This window comes from Chelonoidis abingdonii, chromosome 1 (assembly GCF_003597395.2).
Source record: "Chelonoidis abingdonii isolate Lonesome George chromosome 1, CheloAbing_2.0, whole genome shotgun sequence".
Lineage (NCBI taxonomy): Eukaryota > Metazoa > Chordata > Testudines > Testudinidae > Chelonoidis > Chelonoidis abingdonii.
Genome location: NC_133769.1, coordinates 61,460,020 through 61,466,019, shown reverse-complemented (window position 1 = coordinate 61,466,019; position 6,000 = coordinate 61,460,020).

Genomic DNA, 6,000 nt, shown 5'->3' with positions numbered 1-6,000 from the left:
ACTGGAATGGGTTACCTAGGGAGGTGGTGGAATCTCCTTCCTTAGAGGTTTTTAAGGTCAGGTTTGACAAAGCCCTGGCTGGGATGATTTAGTTCGGAACTGATCCTGCTTTGAGCAGGGGATTGGACTAGATGACCTCCTGAGGTCCCTTCCAACGCTGATGTTCTATGATTCTATGAAGACATGACCTTGGGCCTCCCACACAAGTGTCTTAGCCACCAGGCCACAGAGTCTTTACATGATTTCCCTGGCCCATTGACTACTGAAGTATTTAAACAAAGTGGAAGAGGTTCAACAGAAGAGAGATCCACCCACTCCAGAATATTGCATAGCCCAGTGATTAGGGCACTCACCTAAAAGGAAGGAAACCCAAGTTCAAATCCATTCTACACAAAAGGCAGAACCCAGGTCTCCAACATCCTAAGGAAGTGCCCTAAACACTGGGCTAAAAGTTATATTGAGGCAGGATTCCTCTTCCTCTGGCCATTTTGTGAATCTAGCCCTTTAAAAGTCATAGAATCATAAAAGTGTGGGGTAGGAAAGGTCCCTGACAGGTGTTCTTAAAACCTCCAATATTGGGGATTCCCAGAAACAAATCAAAAGTGCCTGGAAACAAAACATTTTGGGTTGAATTACATTTCATTTGACTCAAGATGGCCTTTCAATCAGCCAACATTTTTTGAAATTTTTGAATTCAGTTTGACCTGAACATTTTTTTTTTAATATATATAATTTTTCAGAATGGCCAGAGAAACAGAAAAATCAGCTATTCACCAAGTGCTGCTCACTACAGCCTTCTCAGTAAGCCTCCTCAAAAGAGGCGATATAGCAGTAAGTGGGTGAGCAAGAGATAGCTTCTTGGATATAAGGGCCTGATAACCACCTGCATGAGTGAAGCTGGTCTTCCCATAGGTAAATATTAACAATCTCTGCTATCAAATGTTCCTCATTTGTTTTTACCAGACCCAGGCAGCCTGGGTCCAATTCATAGAGCATAAGCTGAAGTGCTGGCTCCTGCAGTTTTTACTGTGAAATAACTCTAGCACTAAAGGTTGGATCTCTGATGAATGTATGATTTTGGTAAAACAAACAAAGCTTTCTTGAAAATGAATTATTTTCAGGCTGCAAAATTGCAACCCACAAATAGTGAGTTTTAAATATAATCCTGAATAACTCAGCATGCATTGGCATGAAGCACCACAAAATATTTACCTCAAAGAACTTTCAGTTTCTTAAAGCAGTCTCCCCAGAGTACATTTACAGTAGTTGTCACCAAAGATAGCTCAGCACTGATGAGCCTCAGATTAGCATTCAAGTCCATGTGACAGATAGTGCATAAGCAATGACATTAATGTCATTTAACCAAGCTAAATAGCACAGGACAATTTTAATTTGCAACACTGACAAGATCTAAATTGCAGGGTACACCTGTAATGAAGACAAATCAAACCATGATCATCACTCTCACTTTTCTAAAATTAAAACCTACCAAGTACATCTTAAAAATTCTAGTCACAAAAATACTCCAAAGCACTGTTATCATTGCTAAGAATTACCATGACTGATGATGCAGAAAGCAATATTTAATAGCCTGGAGCAAAACAGTGGCCTTTACTCACTAATCTGCAAAAGGCAATAATAATGCTAGTAAAGTATGGTGCATGTCAGGAATATCAAATGCTATACAGATAAAAATAACAAAAAGGCATATTCTGAAATATGTATATTTTACCAGCAGAAATCAGGGGTAGGGGGGTTGGGTAGTGATACGTACTATGTTTTGTTAATACCCCATTTTGTGGATCTTTTCAATTTGCCCCATTTCTATGAAGAAATTTTATATAATTATCACAATTTAGAAATGACTGGCTAAATTTCACTCAGCATCCTGGTTTATCAGCAGGTATCTTGGTAACTGCCACTATACAACTATTATGTCCAGATGTGCCATTTCTAGAATATAGCACCACTGAAAGTTTGGGATCATTGTCAAGGATGGGTTAGGAAACAGATCAACAGAGCCAGACGTGTACCCAGAAGCCTCCTACTGCAAGACAAACCCAAGAAAGAAACCAACAGGACTCCACTGGCCATCACATACAGTCCCCAGCTAAAACCCCTCCAAACGCATCATCTATGATCACAACCCATAATTGCTGTTAGTTTAAGTCGCACATAGCTCTTTTTGAGCAAGAACATTATTCTTAAGAGTGAAAGTTACAGAGAAAAAATAAAAGACCCTACACATGTGCTAAATAGCTTACATAGCTCACCACCACTCAAAAGAGCTCCTTGATAGGAGTCATTTCCTTCAATTCTAGCACCGGGGTTTTTCTGTGTTACAAGTTTTGTCAGAACAAGAACCTACGCAGATAGGCATATCTTTCTTTTGATCTTGTCATCATGTAAAAGGCAATGGCAGATAATGAGTCTCTTCTTCAGAGCTAGCTTCAAGGCTGGGGTTTTGCATAACAGAGTGGCATTTGTATGCACCCCCCTACAGTTTCTTGGGAACCTCATTTGACTCTGTCTCAAGAGATTCATTCTTATTGAACACATTTTCAAATAGACCTCTGAAGCTCCCTAACACTTCCCAGGATTTACATGAGGGGATATATTTCCCGCACACATTACTACAATTCACAAATAGTACATAACTCGGTGAATTAATACAATGGACTCAAAAGCTATTTAAACTTAAATTCAATAAAGTTTTCCAGGATATTACAAGGAAATTGACACTATCTGTCACAAATAACCCAAAAACAGGGTGGATTGTTCAAATCAAAGTGATTTAAAATTCACTGTATTTATCACTCACAGAAAGCCTTGAATTATAATAATATTGATTGTTACTCTGTGTTTGCATTGTATTTTTTAGTCATTTTTCTTAAAGAAAGGTTGATTCTCACTGGTTGCTAAACCATTAAAACGTGATTTTCAGCTTACTCAAGCCTTTACACTAAATTTGATGCTTCTTTTCACTAAACTGGGTGGATACACTATATCTACATAGAGTTAAGCAATTATATAGCTTAACTTACATTTATTTAGATTCTTAATCTGCACATTATTTATTAAGTTAATAAGCAGGGAATGATGTGTTTCTTATTTACTAGATGATTAACATTTTACTCGTGATTTGTGTTAAGCTTTATTTGGATGAAAATTTGAATTCAGTTAAAAATGCACAAAAACTGCATTTAATTTTTTTTTAATAAAGGTAAACAACACTGCCTTAAATGTGTCTGAGACATAAAAAAGTTGATCACAATGTTTTTTACATTTAAAACTGATTTATTAAACAAAATAAGTATTATCTGTAGTTAGTGAACTGAACTGATTGTTTCTGGTGACCATGCCCTTCAGGATTTTAAAACTAGTAGATCTCATCCACACATCTAGTTTTTATTCATAGGTTGAAAGAAAACAAGCTTTTCTGCTTCTTCAATGCTCTGAATGAGCTAGACATTGAACTGAACTAGTTGAATAAACTGAAATGAAGAAAATATTCTTTCTCCATTTGCATAAGAGATTACTGCTATCACAAGCTAGTTTAGCACTTCAGCAAATGCTGGTTCCAAGTGCTTAGCCACTGAGTTGGCTTTCTGTAAAACTTTGGGAACAAACATGTATTGTCTAATATTTTATTTATTTAATTTGAATGAGTTTAATCAACTATAGCAAATGTAGGCCTTAGCATAGGTTGCTATCATTTCAAATTTACTTTTAAATGGTTTGTTTTTTAGAAATAAATCTGTATTTAATTTAAAATAAAAAAATCTGATCTTTTTTAAGTCATCAATTTTTATCCACCCATCCCTAAGCAGGGTGTAAGAGATATAGCCCAAATGAGAATTTTGGCTTGGGATAAAATAAAGAAAATTAAAGCTTAAGAGGATATTGAAAAGATCTAGTGCATATTGAGAAGATTTAAAGCAGCTCTCTTCCTCTAGATTAAAAGTTGGTAGGAGTAAGACATGACCCTTCATGCAAAGTCACATCAGTTAATTCCCCAATTCTTTGTCTGGTGAAAGGGTTGCATGACAGTTGTCATAAGGCCTCTATATTTCTTTCAAGAAATGCTAAGATTGTGTATGAAGCTGTAAGAGTGTGGGTGAATGACAATGACTGTTGATTGGTTCATTAATGAATGTGTCAATGCCTTCTACCAGATGCCTAGTGCTAAACCCAGGATTGTGAGTTCAGTCCTCAAGGAAGCCACTCAGGGATCTGGGACAAAATCAGTACTTAGTCCTACTAGTGAAGGCAGAGGCTGGACTTGATGACCTTTTGAGGTCCCTTCCAGTTCTGTGAGATAGGTATATCTCCATATATAACTTGTGCCCTCCAGCCATTACCCTGAAAAGGGAGGCTGGGAAAGCTTCCCCCAAATTATCTCCTGTTTGTCCCACACTTTGCTGTTTCTGGAGTTCATGTTGCCTGAGATTGTAACAATGGATATTGTAAAAGAACTGTTAGTATAACATGGACTTTACAAACTGACCACTGGTCAATCTTTCCCAGCTCAACAAGGATTGAAACATATTGTTTGGGTCTGAGATGTCCCTGATTTGCTTGGAAGATTGCCTGGAAAGGGCTATAGGGTGGTGCAAGCAAAAAGTGCAACCTTAAAGGTCAAAGTGAATGGAGAAGACTGTGTGTTCTCTGGCACTATGATACCAAGCAAGGCTGATCCCCCTACTAGCCACGGCTGGTCCTACAGAAAGAAAAGACAGATTACCATGGGCCATACCAGTTTGAGCAGGCTAAGGGCTTGGAAGACCCCATCAGTGTGAGGTACCAACCAGTGACACTATTGCCTGATCCCCTTCACTGCAGTCCTGCCTGTTGACACATGAGTCCAAAGACCACGGAAGCTGAAGATTTTGAACCTCTCTTTTTACCTTAAGTATTTTTTTCTCTTTTATTTTGAAAGAGGGAGATGTCTCTCATTATCATTTTCCTCTTACTGGGGTATGAATGGGAATGTGTATGTTTGAACACTAGCACATGCATATGAGCATCAGCCAAACTTTGTGAATGGCACCACAAATAATAATTCCTTAAACTTATACAACATGCAAGTCTCGCTTTTAAAATAATGTGAGTGTTTCGCTGGGAGTTAGAGAAAAGCATCAGCAAGACCAGCTTGTATTCTGTAAGATAAAGTAACAGTTGCTGATTACTACTGTATGAGGCTGATAGGGGAGAAAACAGGATAGCCACTATACATACAGTAACTTATGGGAGGAGTCTCAATTTGCTTCAAGGGCTGACAAGTAAATTAGTTTGAGTTTGGTTCTAAAATATTCAACCAGTGCAACGGATTTCCTTGCTCTGGGCAAGGAGCTGTAATTAGGAGTTAGAACAAACTGGACAGCTACCTCCTTAAATTCCTGCAGTTACTATTTGTAAGACTCAATCAGGTACTATATTAACCTCATGCTTTGATTATTGACTGTATTAATTTGATGAGCTGACTACTTTGTGATTTAATTCAGTATCTTTGTAAATCGATTGATTTATTGGCTTGAGTTCAGTTATGACCTAGATTTATTAACTGTGATAATTCCTAGTTAGTTTAGTATACGTTTATGGTAGCTAGTCAGCATCAGCAAGGTATAAAAATAATGTGTATGACCCAAGGATCTGCCCTCCTACTCTGTTTACATCCACATCTATTTGGAGTCCTTTCCTTTCTGAAAGATTTACCCTCAGTGAGTTGGGAGAGAAAATCATCAGTTGTCCCCAGCTGTGAGCTGTTAGATGAGTTGTGTAATATATAACTTCCAAAGTTTTTATGAGAAAATGGACAAATTGTTCATAGAGCTAATTGCCTGAAGTTGCCTGTGGAGTCTTCCCTGTGGCATCTCATGAGCGATCTGTCTCCTTGGTACTTCCTTTCTGATCTTTCTGGATAACTTGAAATTGGTGTCTCATTAGTGTCAGTGAGAAAGTTGCACATGCAATTTAAGGTGACAATAGCCCCCAAAGTGT